General features: G+C 60.1%; 1 protein-coding gene across 8 annotated transcripts in view; it reads left to right on the plus strand.

Annotated features, from left to right (window-relative positions):
• Positions 1-16,747, plus strand: part of Ncor2 (nuclear receptor corepressor 2) — a 125,117-nt gene that overhangs the window by 8,872 nt on the left and 99,498 nt on the right. For all 8 annotated transcript variants that reach the window (XM_023720546.1, XM_023720543.1, XM_023720538.1 and 5 more), the window contains exon 2: positions 8,590-8,630. The gene's annotated coding sequence lies outside the window, so the exon portion shown is untranslated. The remainder of the gene's footprint in view (positions 1-8,589; positions 8,631-16,747) is intronic.

A 16,747-nucleotide genomic window follows, 5' to 3' on the forward strand; every position in this document is an offset into this window, starting at 1 on the left:
CATGTGGTGCTGGGGATCGAACCGCGGTCCCTGTGCTTTGCCAAGCTTGTTTCAAGTAGGTGCTTTAGACCACTGAGCCATCTCTCCAGCCCTGATACAGGGTTCTTGTAAAAAATTTTTTTAATTGTTATGGTACTGGGCTTTGAATCCAGGGCTTCCTCCCCCTGGCTGCACTGTATTGCTGAGGTGCATTCTCAATGCCGCCACCCCCACCCCCCATTTTTTTTTTTTCTAATTTAGGACAGGATCTACAGGGTCTCACTATGTAGATCAGATTTGTAGTGACTCCTATTTTCAGTTTCCCAAGTGCTGGGATTACAGGCTCACGACACCACACCCAGTCTCAATCAATCGCATGTGCTGGGGGTGGGTCTGGCATGACACACCCCTGCCATCACTGTACTCTGCCTAAGCTATCTGGCCAGCCCTTTTTTTTTTTTTAAAGTTTTGAGACACGGTCTCAGTAAGTGGCCCAGGCTGGGCCTGAACCTGCAATCCTCCTGCCTCAGCCTCTCATGTGGCTGGACTGACAGGCATACTCCATCGCTTCCAGCTGTCAGTTCTGTTTTCAGCCGCGCAACTTGCGGCCACTTGTCACAGCCACTTGTCACCAAAGCCAGAGGCCTCTGTGTTGGCCTTGAGCTGGCAGCTCGGGGCAAGGCCAGGGATGGTACAGGGATGTGGTTCTTTAGATGGTGGCCGTGTCCCTGCTGCCGTGACCTTGGAATCAGGTTATTGCTCATCTCTGGGCTGTGGCTGAGGGGCAGGGACTGCGAGGTGCCCGAGAGACATGGAGCCCGGAGCCCCCGGGGACCTGCAGGTCCTTCCTTGTTCTTCATTCCTGCAGCTCCAGGAGGAGCGCCTGGCCCCAGGGCTGGCCAGGAAGACAGTGTGTCCCCAGCATGTCCTGAGCTCTGCTTTCTCTCCACGGTGCCGTCCCCTGTGCCAGGGCCTGTCCCCAGGGCCGGCTGTTCCAGATTCGCAGCAGCAGAACCCTGTGCTTCCTTCCTTCCCAGCTGTCCTGAAGCAGAAGTGATGACGCGTCCGGCTGGCATTGAGGAGCCTTAGCCTGTGATCAGGGAGCCAAGGAGGCCTGCTGGGGGACAGATGACTGGGAGGCGGGTGATGCGTGGGGTCTGGGGAGCGGGGGTTGGGGGGGCTGCGCCGTCAGCCCCAGCCCTAGAGCCGGCCCCAGGCAGAGCTGAGGGGACTGCCCTGGATCAGTGGCTCCGCATTTAATTTGGCTGGGTGACCTTCTGGTCACCTCACCGTGGCAGACCTGAGAGATCCTTAGTGGGGACCTGGTGGCTGGACTCCCCTACCCCACTGCCACTTTCCTGCTTTGTGTCCCCTGCCATTCTAACCTGTCCCATGCCTCAGCTTCCCATGGGACCTGTCTTAGGCTGTTGGTGGGATCAGCAGGGGACCAAGTGGCATGGGTGTCACTGTCTTTATGATGATGGCTTTGCCTCTGGAGCTGGCGCCATTGTCCCTTCTGGTTGTGCCTTGCGCATAGCATTTTGTCACAGGACAGCATGGGGTTGGTAGATCCCTGGGCGTGGCTGCTTGAATTGCCTTCCGAGTTGGCTGTGGGCAGAGGCTGCGGGGCCCGGTGATGAAACAGCCCTTGCCCCCAGGATGGGGCTCCCCAAGTCCTCACGCACCCATGAGTGCCTCCAGGGCCAGGGCAGGTGTGCACTGTGGCAGCTGCTGGACAGAAAGCCCTTTGGCTTTAAGAACAGATGTGCCCTGAAGGTGGAGCAGTGCGGCCCTGGCCCTCTGCCTGGGAGGCTCCGGCTGCTGTTGCACCAGACGCCTACTGTGTGCCTGTCCAGCCTGGCGGGTCAGTCTACCCTCGCCTTTACTTTGCCGTTGGCATGTGGGGCAGACGGAAGGCTCCCTCCTGCCTCCTTTTCCCAAGATGGGGTTTTGTCCAGGTTCGCCTGTAGTCCAGGGAGGCACTGTCCCCTTGGGCTGGCTGTTTTTTCTCTGGGCCTCAGTTTCCCTGTCTGGAGAGTGCAGTCTGTGTAGCTTCTGCCCGCCCCCTGCCGTGCGGTGGGGCCCTGTCTTCCTGAGGGGCGGCTCAGGGAGTCCCCAGGGGATTAAGTGGGCTCATTGGATCCGAGTGTGAACCTGAGAGGCGGCTTATCTCCAGCAGATAAAAGCTTGCAGGCCCCAGCAGGGAGTGGGATTTTAGCCTCTTGCTGCCTGCTGCAGCTTTGCCCACTGCTCTGGCCCTTTCTGCCGTGTCCCCATTCTGCCTGGCAGTCACTTGCTGGTTTTTCGATTCTTCTGTTATTGTGTGGCTCTGGGGATGGAACATGGGACCTCGCATGCCCACCCAAGGGCTGTACCCCCATTTTCTGAGACAAGGTCTTTAGTTTTTTTGTTTGTTGATACGGGGTCTCACTATGCAGTTTGGACTCGTGGTGATCCTCCTGCTTCAGCTTCCCCAGCATTGGGATTATAGGCGTGAGTTTTGGGGCCAGCATGGTTGGGGGTCTAGGGCTGGCACAGCATGCAGTACTGGGGATTGAACTCGGGACCTTGCGCTTGCCAGGCCGGTGCTGCCTGGTGCCCAGCAGCCCCCAGCGATATGTGTGTCATCTTGTGGGGTCATCCCCTCTCCTGTGGCACCAAGAGCCCTTGGTGCAGTCGTGACTTCACTCAGCACCTGTCAGCTTGAGGCGGGGAGGTGGAGATAGGGACGGGAGCCTCCCCATTAGGGTGCTGGCCTGGTGGGCCCATGGGTCTTAGGGCACTGACCTGTGCCTGGCACTTCCAGTGTCCAGGGCGACTGTCCTTGAAGCTTGGCTGTGAGTGCTGACCATCGAAGCCCGTGTCTCCCACCTGTCCTGCAGAGGTGGGGTGGGCACCAATAGGCGCCTGAGGGGGGCAGCCTTGGGGTGAGCCCCTGGGGAGGGCCTGGGAGCCCTGAGAACTGCAGCCAAGTCTTGGACTCCCCTTAACGAGGCATTTTCCATGGTGACATGGGGAGGACACGGCTCCCGGGGCTGACTGAGGGTGGCGCTGGCCCAGTCTCAGCCTGGCCTTGTAGCCTTTACCTTTTTCTCTGTTTCCATCCGAGGAGGAATGGGCTTGGATGAAGCTGAGGAGATGGGCAGGCCCGGGTGGGGGCGGTACTGTCTCCCCAAGGTAGGCTGAGATGACCCCAGCTAATTGCTGGGCATGGCCTGGCCCCTCCTGCATGCTGGGCTGGGTCCTCATCCTCGTGGGCTAGGACTGGTGTGTTCAGGGGCTGTCGCAGGTGATACTGCGGTGGGAAGCCTGTGAGGATCAGGCCTGCCTCCCGGTCCCTCTGCTTTGCCTTGGGTGGCTGCGGGTGGCTGCCAGTGCTCTGGAATGCTCAGGCCCCGGTGACAGTTCTCTTTCACCATCTCTTGACCCAGGCTATTAATTGCTTCTGGCCATCGATCCATGGCGGCCCAGCCCCTTGTGGCCTCTGCCCGCCCGAGCTCTTGCTTGGGGGTGGGGGTGAGGTGGTGGGGTGGGATGAGGTGGTGGGGTGGGGTGGGGTGGGTGTTGGGCCAGGCTGTCAGGGTCTGACTGATGAGGGGAACGCTGAGCCTCCTGCCTGGCCTGCTTCAGGAGGCCTGAGCTGCGGCTTGGGGGTGAACCTGAAGGTTCCTTAGTTGGGGGCGGGGGGGCTTGCAGGGGCTTCCAAGATTTCCCCATCCATGTTCCCGCCGGCACCTCTGATTCCCCAGAATGCCAGACTGGGGGCATCTAGTCTTAGCTGAACTGGCCATGTTGTCTGTCGCTCTCGTCTGGAGCACTGCGGAGTGTCTGGAGAATTGTGTCGGTTACTAGGTGTTAGGGCTGAGTGTGGTGCCCGGCACAGTGAACCCTTGGCTGGCAGGGGTGTCTCTGGGCTGTTCTGGGTCTCGCTGGCCATCAGGCTGCTGGACTGGGGCCGCGCTGGCTTCCAGGATGCAGCTGGTATGGCTCCCTGTTGGCCTCTGAGTGCTCCTGCTACCGGCTCATTGCCCGCACCTGTGGCAGGGAGGTGGCCCAAGGTTTCTGAGAAGTGCATTGGGGACAGGCTGGGCATGGGGTGGAGAATGGGTGGCTGACGGCAGGGCAGGGCAGGATGCGGGCCCCTCAAGGCCCTGGCTGTGGCTCTTGGGTGGGCGGTGGCAGCCCTGGGGCCTTGGTTTCTGACCCCAGAATGGGGTCAGGATGGTGCCCACCCTACTGGGGGAATGGCATGTGGTCTTGAGTCAGGAGGCTGCAGGAAGGTCGTCGTCCCCAGTGACCCCAGTGTAGTGAGTCCTGGGTTAGGTTTTTTTTATTTTTTATTTTTTGGCAGAACCAGGGATTGAACTCAGGCCTTTGCGCTTGCCAGGGAAGCGCTTATTCCACTGGGCCATCTCCCCGGCCTCTCCTGGGTAGGTTTGCAGGCCCTTGGAGGGGAATGCTCGCCTTTTCCTCTGCTCTCTCCTGAGCGCGTGGAGCCTGAGCCTGAGCCTGACAGGCACAGCCCCCCTCCGCGCTGTGCTGCTCCAGCCCGGCTGCCGGACCCGCTGCCTGCCTTGGCCTTGGTGGGGGGCCTTGGAGGGTCAGTTCACCCGCCAGCTTCCTGCCACCCTCTTGGTGCTCAGCAGAGGCAGCCTCAGGCTTGGCCTTGAGACCTTGGCAGACTCTGCGTTGCTGGTTTGCATTCTCAAGGAGACCTTGGCTGTCACTCCAGACAGAAAATAAAACACCCGGTGGCTGCAGAGTGGGAGGGTGATGGAGGCTCCTTCTCTCCTTCCCTTCCCCCCCGGGCTGCTGGCTCCCTCCAGATTGGATGGGGCCACCCTGTTTCCTGGGGAGGACAGATGTCCCTGGTGGACCCAGGCTGGGCCTGGGAGGGTGGAGGACACCCTCACTGTGTTATGCATCAGGGTTCAGCCTGTCTTCCTCTGGTAGCTGGGTCACACTGGGCCTGAGGTTCTGGGATCCCGTGTGAGACACTATTCTTTCCCTGTTACCTCAAAACAGCGGCCAAGAACCTGCAGGGAAGGGGTGGCGTCTCTTTCCGGAGCAGAGGCTGTGCTGGGGAGGGACAGAGGGATGGACAGACAGGATGGAAAGGGGGAGGTTTCAACCCCAGGTGTCCCTGTTGGCCCAGCCTCACTGTTCCCTAAGTCCCATCCAGACCTGCAGTAGCTCCTCCTTCAAGGCCCTGCCCTCTCGTGGCCGTGGCCCCGCCCCCACCCTGTGCAGGCCCGCGCAGGGCCTTTGCACTTGCTTCGCCTCCTTGCTGTCTTATGTGGCCACCTTCCTTGATCAGCTAGGTTTTTGTCACCATGGTCACTGCTCTGGTTGTCCTGTTCACTTGTTCGGGTGTGGATGTGCGTGGCTGTACCCCTCCCCCATCTGAGTCCCTGTGCCTGGCGGAGGTGGGTGGAGGGGTGGTGTCCTGGTCCAGTCAGTGCTGGCCTCCTCTGATTTGATCCCAGCTCTGCCCTTGTGCTGTGTGGCCCTGGTGTGCACGTGGCTTCATCTGAGTTGGGCTTAGATGAAGGCAGAAGAGGTGGGTGCGTGGGACTGTTGAGGGTGGTCTTGGTGAAGGACTTGATATGGGCCTGGGGGGGCCTGCTGCTCCCCGCATACCTGCGTCTCATCCCTGTGTTGTGTTCACAGCCTTGGAGGCGCAGTGGTGTGGGGTCCGACAGGGACCCCAGTGCATGTGCCTTGAACGGCGGTGGGGGTGGGGCTGGAGGTGGAGCAGTGGGGTAGGACAAGGCATGCAGCGCAGCCCAGCCCCCAGAGGGACTGTGTGCCCGCGCAAATGAAGTGCACGAACGTGAGGCGGGGTGGGAGTGGGGGGTTGCAGGGGCTGGCACACAGGTGCTGCTCCCCTCCCCCAGCCATCTAGGGCTGTCCCTTGCCTCTCCCTGCCGCGTGGATTCTGCTACCAGACACCCTTCCTGTGGCACACGCGTCCCATATCTGCTCTCCGCTGGACGTGCCCCCTTCCTGGCGAGGGTCCTTGTGGTGGCCTCTGCCCTTGCCTGGTCCCCATTCTGCTGCCCATTGCGTCCTTGTCCCTTACCAGCCTCCACATCCCTCCAGATGGGTTTCCAGCCAGGGCCAGACTCAAACTCATCCCTGAGTCTTTGTGGTGAGCAGTGGCTGCTCTCCACTTCCAGCGGGCCCTGGGTGCCGCGCTGGCCCATATGTCCCACCCCTTTCTGCCGGTCCTCTGTTCAGCCAGCAGGGCAATAGCCTCTTCTGGGGTCCCAGCTGGGTTCCCTAGATGGGACCTGCTCCTTGGATAATGTAGCCCTGTCACTGTGGGGTGCCCTGCCCGCCCCTAGATGCCCCCTCCCTACCCTGGGCCCTGGCTGACTGGGATGCAGGCGCGGGAGTGGGTGAGAGGCAAGCCTGGCTCCAGAGCCTCCGACGCCATCCTGCAGGTGGCTGGCCAGCCGCCGAGGCTTCTGGGAGCTGTGCCCGGCCCTCCTACCCACAGGGGCTGTCTCTGAGCTGCTGCAGATGGCAGGAGCAGTGCCATGCCTAGGGGCATCACGGGGAAGGAAAAAAGCTTGTAAGGGAAAACAGGACGGGAAAGATGAGCTGGGTTCTTCCCCTGGGAGCTGCCTGCAGCAGCTGCCGGCCCAGGGCTTCTGGTCTCAGGGTGGCCAGGGTGGGCAGGGCAGGACGCCTGGCTGTTGAGCTTGGCAGGCAGCCCCCTGAGCGGGCGGGGAAGGCCTGGCGTGCACGCCCAGCCCAGTGCACCTTGCTGTGACAGTATCCTGAGCCTGGCTTTCTGTTTTTGCCAGATTGAGGAAACTGAGGCTCAGAGAGTGCAGCTGCTCCTCCCAGTTTGTACTGCGGAGAAGGAGCAGAGGCGGATTGGAGCCCCAGTCCAGACCCGCGCTCTGCTGAATACACCGCAGACTGGCCCCACCAGCCTGGGATCCTTGGGGCCCAGGGCCAGGCAGACAAAGTGCTTCTTCTAGGCTGCATGGGACTGAGGGTGGTGCTCAGGCAGGTCGTGGGGATGACGTGGGGTCTCCACCCTTCCTCTGGGTGGGGGCAGAGCTCAGAGCTGCTGGGGTCCCAGCTGAGTCTTTGCACTCTGTCCGGTGCTCTGCCCATGCATCCTGCTACTTTTTCATTTGGAAGGTGCATATGCATACAGCCTGGTGGGAGAACAGTTAGGGTGGGACACCCTGAGGTCGATCGGAGGGGATCAGCACGCTAAGCTTTGTGCGAGGAAAGCTATTTTATTTTGAGATGGGGTCTGGAAATGCAACTCAACTGGCCTTGAACTCACGGAGACCCTCTTGTCTCAGCCTCTTGGGTGCTGGGATTACAGGTGTGGGCCACCGTGCCTGGCCACGCTGCTTCTGGTAGTTTGACCACCTTTGTGGGTTTCTATGTGGGGAAGCCTGGACTAAGTGGGATCCTAGAGCCGAAGCGCTTGATTGCTCCTGGCGGGCGGCCCCTCCGCCTGGCTGTGTCTCCTGGATGTTACCTCCTCAGTGGGGCAGCACGCCGTGGTCTGGAGGGGCCACATTTTCCTCACGCACGTGTGTGACTAGGAGCGGGCTGAGCCAGCCTGTGCTGTCCTGGGCAGGCTGTGTGCGATGCTTTTCTGCAGGCCGCCCAGTGGGTGGGGCGGCATCGCTGGGTCACGTGACCGACGTGCCACTTGCTGTGCTGCTTTCCAGGTGTGGTACTGCAGCCTTGTAGGGTTCCAGCTTCTCTGTTTTCTTGCCTATACTTGACCTTCTCTGCCAAGATTCACTGCGCTGGTAGGCACGTCAGAATCCCATTTTCTGTGGTACTGGGGCTTGAACTCGGGTCTCTACCACGGAGCCACACCCTACCCAGCCCTTTACTTTTTTTTTTTTTTTTTAAGACAGGATCTTGGGCTGGGGAGATAGCTCAGTGGCATAAGCACGGCCTGATAAGCGCAAAGTCCTGAGTTCGATCCTCGGTAACACACACACACACGCACACACACAAAAAATTAAAGACAGGATCTTGCTAGGTTTTGCCAGTTGAGGCTGGCGTCGTGCTGGAGGTCTTCCTGCCTCAGTGTTTTGGGTAGCTGGGACTGCAGGCCTGTGCCTCCTTGCTCAGCTTGGTCTCTTGTTCTGGCCTGCCTGTTCTGATGACTGTCTCTCCCAGTGCCGTGGGCCACGTGTCTGACTCCTGCTGGCTTCCTACAGGGGCGCCTGGCCCTTCCCTGCCTGTGGCTGCTTGCAGCATTCTGGGGTGCTGGTCACAACCAGATGCTTTGTCCTTCTGTGGGGGTTCGGGCGAGGAAGGTGACTCACCTGCCCTTTGGTGCCCACGTTCACCTGCTCACCTTGGCTCTAGAGGTGTTAATGGGCAGGTGACATGGGCCTGCAGGGTGTGGCCACACCCCAGCTGTGAGGCCCAGGGCAGGAGATGCCGGCCCTGTCTGGTGGGTGGCAGTGCCCCACGTAGGGTCACAGTGGGCCCATCTTCGCCCAGTGTGTGACAGTCTTGGGCCTTTGTCACTGGTGCCACACTGACAGGCTCTGCCAGCCCCTGGCAGAGGGAGGCTTCGATGCTTGGTAACAGCATGCCTGTTTTTTCCTGCAGGTTCCAGTCCCTGAGGACGTGGCTCCCTGGTGGCGTGTCTGGTAGGTCCCTATCTATCCCTGTGGGGATTTCTTGTGGGAGGCAGGTGGAGTCACTGGGGTGTGGGTGGTCCTGCCTGGCAAGTGTGTGGGGGCTGTGCAGGGCCTCTAGGGTGGGTGCCTGGCACCTTGGGACCACCTGGGGTGCGGGGCAGCTGGCAGGGCACAGCCTCCTTGCAGAGGAGGCATTTGGTGTTTAGCCAATGTTAGGACATTTCCTTCTGCACTCACTGGATGATCGATGCTGAAGCACCCATGGGTGCCTCGTTCTGAGTGAAGGCCTGCCCAGGGCTGGGGGCTGGGGAACAGAGTCCTGAGCTGGGTCCTGGCGAGGGTGCGGCTGTGCAAAGGAGCAGGGCCCTGGAGCAGACGTCACCTGGGTGGGGCTGTGAAGGCCGGATGCAGAGAGCCCCGCAGGCTGGCTACCCTGCCCTGGCCATGGCAGGAGGCTGGCCGTACCTCAGGTGGGGCCCGGATGGCACTGCGCACCATGCTGCCTGCCTGGCAGTTTGGCTGGTGGCCCGGGGTCTCTGCTGCGGGAGGCCAGCAGCCTTGCTGGGCGCATTCCCCCATCCATCTGTGTGGCGCCTAATGGGCAGCCTTCCTCCAGCCTGAGTTATCTGCTTGTCACGGCAGTGGCCCACCCGGGGACGATAAAAGGGCTTTTTGTCTGCAAGCACTTAGCTTCCTCCACCGGATGATCCATCAAGTCTGAGGGCGGAGGAGCAGACAGCCTGGGAGGGGTGGAGACGGACCTGCCCCACCAGGGGCCGCCCGAGCCTTCCTTCCTGCGGGACCTATCGGGGCCTAGAACTGAGACACAGGTCGGCGGTGCCGGGAGCAAGGTGCCCAGAGACCCTGTGCCAGCCCTGGGGACTCTTATGTGGCCTCTGTCCCCTCCACACTATGGAGCCACCTCAGTCAATCTGCACAGCCACACAGGAAGTGGCTTGTCACCATCCCACACTGCAGAGGAGGACGCAGTGGCTGGGAGGCCACATGCTGGCCTGGAGCAGTGGCTCAGGGCATTGTCCTAGGATGCTGGTGGAATGCCCCACAGAGCCCAGGGGTGGCCCAGCCCAGGCTGGGCCCGCCTTGTAGCTGAGGGGCAGAGGGGACCCCAGGGCTATGGGGTACATCATGGTGGCCAGCAGGGCCCTACTCTGAGCCCATGTCCCCACCTGGGCAGTGGCACTGGCTGTACCCCCCACCCCTCGTGGGGTCCCCTCTTTTCCATGAATCCCTGTATCTCTTTCTCTCTAGCCCTGCAGCTCTTGAAGCTGCCAGCCCCTCCCCTCTGCCTCCTCACAGGGCCACCTCCGATGACAGCAATTAATGGTGCCTGCGATGGCGGTGGCGGAGGCTGACAGCCAAGCGCGTCTGCCTGTGGCCGCCCCGCTAATCAGGCCCTGGGGATGCTCTTCCTGCATGGCTCCTGGCCCCATTACTCACAGGGTGTGTGGGGGGACGCCCTGGGCAGCCCACGGGAGGCGGCCTTCCCCCACCCCTCCCGCTTTGTCCTAGCCTTTCTGTGATCCGCTGCTCTTGCTGGTCTCTTGTCCCAGGCTCTGGCATGAGCCTTGTGCTGTACCAGTGAGCATGACCTCATGATGTTCGGCCCTGCCAGTACCCCAACAGGCCCAGTCCTTCCCCTACGGGTCTCATCCTTCGTCTTCCTGAGAGGGCCTTGCTGGGCAAAGCCATGGACAGCAGGCAACAGTTAAATGTACTGGGACCCTGCAGGCAGCTGCAAGCCCAGGTCAGTGGTGGTCAGGGTTTTAAGGCTCCTGGCTGGTCGTGTCCATGTGGAGCTCTTTTCAGCTCATTCGTTTAATTTTGATTTTTCAAGATGGGGGGGTCTCACTACATGGCCGAGGCTAGACTCCAATTTGGCAGTCCTCCTGCCTCAGCCTCCCCAGTGCTGGATTATAGGTGCCCACCACCATGCCTGGTCCCAAAGAGGGGCTTTTCAGGAAAGTTTAGGGAGAGTTAAGAGGTCAGGAGATGTGGTTGATGGGTTGTGATGGTCCCTTGCTACTAGGATTGAGGATGTTTCCTTAAGAAATATGCTTGAGGGGGCCGGGGAGATGGCTCAGTGGAATAAGCGCATCCCTGGCAAGCGCAGGGGCCTGAGTTCTATCCCCCGTTCTGCCAAAGGAAAAAAAAAAAAAAAAGAAAGAAAAAGAAGTATGCTTGAGATACAGTGAGCTGGTGACAGTGCTCTGTGTACAGGCCCTTGCTGTAAGCCACAGTGAAGGTGACGTCAGCATAGCCACCCTGGGTGTGGCCCCGGGCGCGGCAGTGGGCTCTGTCACTGCAGCTCTGGAGCCTTGGAGTGCCATATCAAGGCCTGGACTGTCCACTAGCCTGGACTGTCATGGAGCACATGGTGCACCTGGGCTTGCCTTGCGTGCGGCCCCGCGGCAGGGCTCGTGCTTTCTGTGAGTGCGTGGTTTCTGTCCCGCTGTCCTACTGTCTGACTCCATCAGCGGCCGTGAGCTTGCCTCATTCTGGCAGCTCAGAAGGTGGCTGTGGACCTGCGTGTGTCTGGGCAGCTGTCCGGGCCTGGGTGGGGCGGCACCTGCGTGCGTCTCTCCGTGTGTGGGCCCTGGGGCCTGCTCCTGTCCTCGCTGGCACCTGGCGTGTCCGTTGGGTTAGCAACTGCATGGTTTCTCCATAGTGGCTGCACAACGACTACTTTGTGAGGGCTGTGGCTTTGTGTAAATTTTGCTGGGGGCCACCTAGGGAGCCCCCCAGCTCCCTGCCCCTCCCCCTGCCCCCGCCTCCCCTGCCCTCTCACCCTTTCCCTCCCTTCCCTCCTTCCCTTCTTTTGCCCTTCCCTCCCCTGCCTCTCTTTTCCCTCCCCTCCCCCTTCCTTTTCCCTTGCTGCAGGGGTGTTAGCTGAGATGACTTTTCAGGGCAGGAGACCTGTAAATTAAATAGGCAATCCCGTAAATAAATAAGTGCTGGAGTTAGTGGGGTGTCTAATTACATCAGGTTCATAATTGCGGCTGGGTGGCTGGGTGCCTGCCTGATCGTGAGGTTGTCTTAACCCTCCACTTCCACGCAGGCGCCCCCCTTCCCCCCGTGGCAGGCTGGTGGCATTGATGGACGACAGGTGCCTGGACCTCGTCCCTAGACGCTGTGCTCAGCCCCAGGCCCTGGTGACTTGGGTGGCCTTGACTTCATATCATGTCTGGGTTTCTAAGTCTTGTCCAGTTGGACATCGATTGGTGCAGATGACTGCGGTGACAGTAACCCCGGCTCATGATGCCAGCTGTGTTGTGCTCCACCTGCTGCAGTGTATGTAACTCCAGAACCTGTGAGGTGTGGGTGACCATGGTCCTTACACGAGGACACGGAGCACAGAGAGAGGTGACACAGCCTGGCTTCTCCTGCGTCAGCCTCCGGGCTATCCTGTGTGGGAATTGGGGCGTTTTCGGCCCATAGGAACTCACCCCAGCTATGAAGGGATTGTTTGTGCTGGTGTAACTTCACCTGTGTCGCTGGTCTTTTTTGACTAGGGAGGCCTTTGAGACAGGGTTGGCCTTGAACTTACTGTGTAGCCCAGGCTGGCCTCAAACTTGCAGGGATCTTCCTGTCTCAGCCTCCCAGTGCTGGGGTCACTGTGTGCCACCATGCCTGGTGTGTCTCTGGTCTGTGACACCTGCATCCCAGCCAGGGCTCTTACCTCTTCCTTCCCGGCTGCCCAGGACTCAGTCCCATCACCTTGCTTTTCTGGTGCGGCTGTGCAGTGGCAGGTGCACTCCTGGGCTCTGGCTGCTGCGGACAGTTCTGGGACAGAGCAGTCCTGGGGGTCTGCCTGGCAGAGCAGAGGGGGCTGCACCTTCCTTGGAGGGATCAGTGTGCAGAAGGTGCACAAGTGCTGTGTTTAGTGTGAAAACTACACTGACCTTGGTGCTACGTGAGACTGTCCTTGTCATCACCACTTCTTCTTTTCAAGACTGGGTCTCAGTATGCAGCGCAGGCTGCCTTGAGCTCACTTTGTGGTCCCGGCGGGTCTCAAACTTGCAACGATCTTGCCTCAGACTTCCGAGTGCTGGGATTATGGGCTGTGCCACCAAGCCCGGCTCGTCACCGTCCGTGTTAATGTCCAGTGATGCCGACGTGTCCTGGTGCTGCTTCGTATCAGGCTGTGCACTAAGTGTGTCACGCCGCAATCGGCTCCCGTGGAAGCTCCTTGGTGGGTGCTGTTCTGATTGGCCAGGCAGGGAAACTGAGGGCACAGAGAGGTCAGGTGAGCCACCTAGGGCGGTGCAGCAGGCGCTGGACCAGGCAGCCTTCAGCTTGTGCTGCTGCGCGGGTGCCACCCTGAGGCCCGTAGCCCGTGTTCCTGCTGCGGCAGCCGCTCGCTGCAGAGCCGTCCCAGCCTCCAGCCCACGGCTGCTGCTCTGGGTTGAGAGGCCCTGGTCTGGTCTCCCTGTAGAGGCAGGCCCTGCTTGTGGGATCCAGGAATGCTGCAGGCTGGTGCAGACTGCACTGATGCTGCCTGGCTCTTGGCCTGAGGCTGTCTGAGCCCCTCAGGTTCCTGTACCTCCAGGGCAGAGGCCAAGGTCAAGTTCAGTGCCAGCTCTCTCCCTTTGTCCAGGGTTGCCGACTAGCCCATGTGCTCAGGGAGCGGTCTGCATGCTGACCACGTTTGTTTGGGGAGTTTGCTGTCTGGAGGGAGAGTGAAACAACTCCGCAGGTGTCCATCATTTTCTGAGAGCAGCTGGGAAAAAGCAGGTCCTGTGGAGTTTTCCAGAAATTCCTAGTCTTAGGAAGTCACATCTGATGTCTCTGCAGATGCCAGTCCAGAAGTCAGGAGGCGGTGTTTGCACTGTGTGCCATGGGTCCTCATGGGGACGGAGAGGCCAGGATGGCTAGTGGTTGGTGCCACTTCATGGCCTCATGCCTCAGTCTCCTCATCTGAGTTATGGGGATAACAGCACTTTGTGTGATTGCAGTGGATGCAGGGAGCCTGGCCAGTGTGGGTGTCCTAGCTGGCTGCTGCCACCCAGGTGTGGGTCCCTACTCCTGCCGCCGCTGCCCTGGCAGTTGTTTTCAGCTTGCAGGTGTGGATACTGAGGGCCTTAAGGTTAGACTAGGCACTGCTCACACAGCTGCTGGGGCGGCCAGACAGACCGACAGACTGACAGAATGACGGACTGGTTCTCCTCTGGCCCCCTTCCAGCTGCGGCAGTAGCCAGGGTCCTCAGACAGGGGTAGGGGCGAGGGATAGCTCGGGGCCTCCAAGTTGAGAGAGTCTTGGGCGGGCCGTGGGCTGAGTGAAGTGTGTGCCCGTGAAGCCGTGTGCTGTTGGCCTTGTGCAGACAGGGCTTTGGCCAGTGTTGCCATGGTTGGGATGAGCTCGCTGGGTCACTCCAGGCCCGAAAGAAGAGGACACCCAGAGCCACCTTTGTGGAGGGAGACGAGGCCAGGGCAGCGTGGCCACCAGCAGGTGACATGGCGCCTGGTGGGGATTTCTGGCCGTGGCCGAGGACGGTGAGGGGCTGCTATTAGGAGCCAGCCCTCGTGATGGCTTCCTGCAGCCGCTCCACGCTGTGAATTCCATGTTCATCCACACAGGGTTTCGGAGCCCTCATGACCGCTGGCTTCCCAGTGCCTGGGGCGCATGGCCGGGCTCTGTGAGTGCCCATTCCTGGGCAGGGCCCTAGTCTGCCTGGTAGGAGGTCCAGGCGGAGGCTGGGAGAGGCTGGGAGCAGCGCAGCAGGTCCATCTTTTCCTCTTCCGGGGCTGGGCTCATTGATGTGAAATGAGCTGCCCTAAGCTGGCAAGCACTTGTTAGCTTGTAGTTTTTTGTGATGTTGCGCCTCTGGCTGCTTCAGAATGTCCTCTCCACCCCAAGGAAGCCTGGTCTAGTGAGGGGTCCTGTCACCCCTTGTGGGCCCTGGCAGTCTCTGGTCGGCCGGCCGGCCTGATGTCCCTGAGTTTCTTTGCACGTGTGTGGTATCTAGGGTCACATGGGTGTTTTTGTGTCAAGCTTCTTGTCCAAAGTACTGTTTCTTTTTTCTTTTTAGGGAAGGGTCTACAGGCTGTTCAGGGTCTCACTACTAGGTAGGACTCGTAGTGATCTGCTTACTTACAGCCCCCCACGAGTGGGGATTATGAGCGCGCGCCACCGCGCAGTTGCCGTCGCTGCATGCCCTGGAGTGATGATGGCATGGCAGGCCCGGGGCTCGAATCCCCGGCCCCTGCGCCTGCTTGCAGGCGCCTTAGTCCCCTGAGTTGTTTGGCTGGCCCTAGTACTGTGTTTCTGTGTTTGTCTCCCCATAGCCTGGGTCAAGGCTACATTCCTGTGTGGGAGGGAGCTCCTGCAGATTCACCCCAAGGCTTTTTGCACTGACTATATCTCTGGCGTCTCTCTGCCCCCTTTCATTTTTTATTGAGACAGGGCCTAAGTTGCCCAGAAAGAGCTCAAACTTGGAATCCTCCTGCCTCAGCCTCCCAGAGGGCTGGGATTCCAAGTGTATGACACCAGGCTCGTTCCTGTCTAGGACAGAATTTCATTCTGTTGTGTGGATTTGTGTCTTAAAACTGTCTCTCAGCACCATGCCCCATGTGGGGGCTTGTGTAGCAGCAGGCAGGCCCTACTGGACAGCGCATAGCTGGTGCCCTGGACACGGGCACCTGGCCAGGGCCATGGGGCCCAAGTCTTTTTTCTGGTTCTTGTTTTGTGTGTAGTACAGGGATTGAAGGCAGGGCCTGTGCCCCGAGCTGCATCCCCATCCCTTTGTTACGTACGTTTCATTCATTTACTTTGAGACAGATCCTGAGTCACTGGAGGTCTCTCCAGGGTGTGATCTTTCTACCTCGGCCTCTTGGAGTGCTGGGATTACAAGGCGTGTACCAAGCCTGGCTTGGGTCTCTTCCGAACCTGCTGTGTCACCACTACGACTCCAGTGCCCCCTGGCTCTGTATTGGTTGCGAGCAGGCAGGCCCTGGCAGTGGCCTGTTGGGACTTGCTGGTCAGGGGCAGAAGAACGCATCTGCTGAACGGCTTGCCACACACTGCCTCGCTGCGCGCCTGGCTCTCTGCAAGGCTGCTTCTGGGTCTCCATGATTTATCGTCGTCATCAAGTCGCTCGGCGAACGTTAAACTGCTTAGCATCTGCGGGGAGGATGACCGCAGGTGGCTGCAGAGTGACGCTGCATGGCATTCAGCCTGCGCCGACCCAGCCAGCTCCAGTGCATCAGGACGAGCTCCTGGCCCTCCCTCGGCTCCAAGGCCCTGCCTGGACCATTGTTGGGCTTCAAGCTGGCTGCCTTGTTCTGTGCCTCAGTTTCCCTGGTCTGGCATGGGGACTGCGCTCAGCTTTTCTGAGCCAACCACAGCATAGTATATGTGGTGCGGATGTGGGGCCCACACCGGCTGGACCCCTGCGTTGGTACGTGACCACGCGCTACCACGAAGGACACAGAGCCTGGTGCTGGGTAGCCGGCCGGGCTCCGGACCTGGGACTGTTCTGCCAACCTGTGTTTCCTGACAGCTGGCCCTGGTCCTGGTCCTTGTCCTGGAGTTCCTAAGCCCCAGAGCCCCTCACTCGGCTGCAGCTGACACGGGAGGCGCTCAGGCGTGTTCCAGAGTCACATGGGTGGGAGTCTGGCTGTTGGCGGACCCCCACGCCACCTTAGCATCCTGTGTGTATGTGTGTGCGTGTGTGTCTGTGTACACGTGTGTGTCCAGCTGTGCCTTTTTCCCAGGCCTCTCCCTGAGATGGGCCTGGTTCAGAACCCCAGGCCTTGTTTTCTTCCTCTGAGAGTGAAAGGAGGAGAGAGACACAGGGCTGCTGCTGCTGAGGCCTGGGACTGAGGACGGGCAGTGCCAGCCTCCGGCTCCCATACAGTGACCGCTCTGGGGCGCCAGGCCGACCGGCTGGGAGGAAACGGTTAAAGGAGGGGACGCCGGGGCTGGCGCTGGTCCGCCTGCCGGCGCAGAGTGAAGAGGTTTGCTAGCCGAGCTATAAAAAGGCCTCGCAGTGTTCAGCCCGAGTCGGCTGGAGGCCCGCCAGGGTTACCATGGCGATGAGGAATTATTACTTACTGCCAGGGCCGGGAGAGAAAGCTTGTACTTTTGGCTTCCAAACAAGAGGGGTGGA

Source organism: Octodon degus, unplaced genomic scaffold (genome assembly GCF_000260255.1).
Source record: "Octodon degus isolate 3935 unplaced genomic scaffold, OctDeg1.0 scaffold00076, whole genome shotgun sequence".
Taxonomy (NCBI): domain Eukaryota; kingdom Metazoa; phylum Chordata; class Mammalia; order Rodentia; family Octodontidae; genus Octodon; species Octodon degus.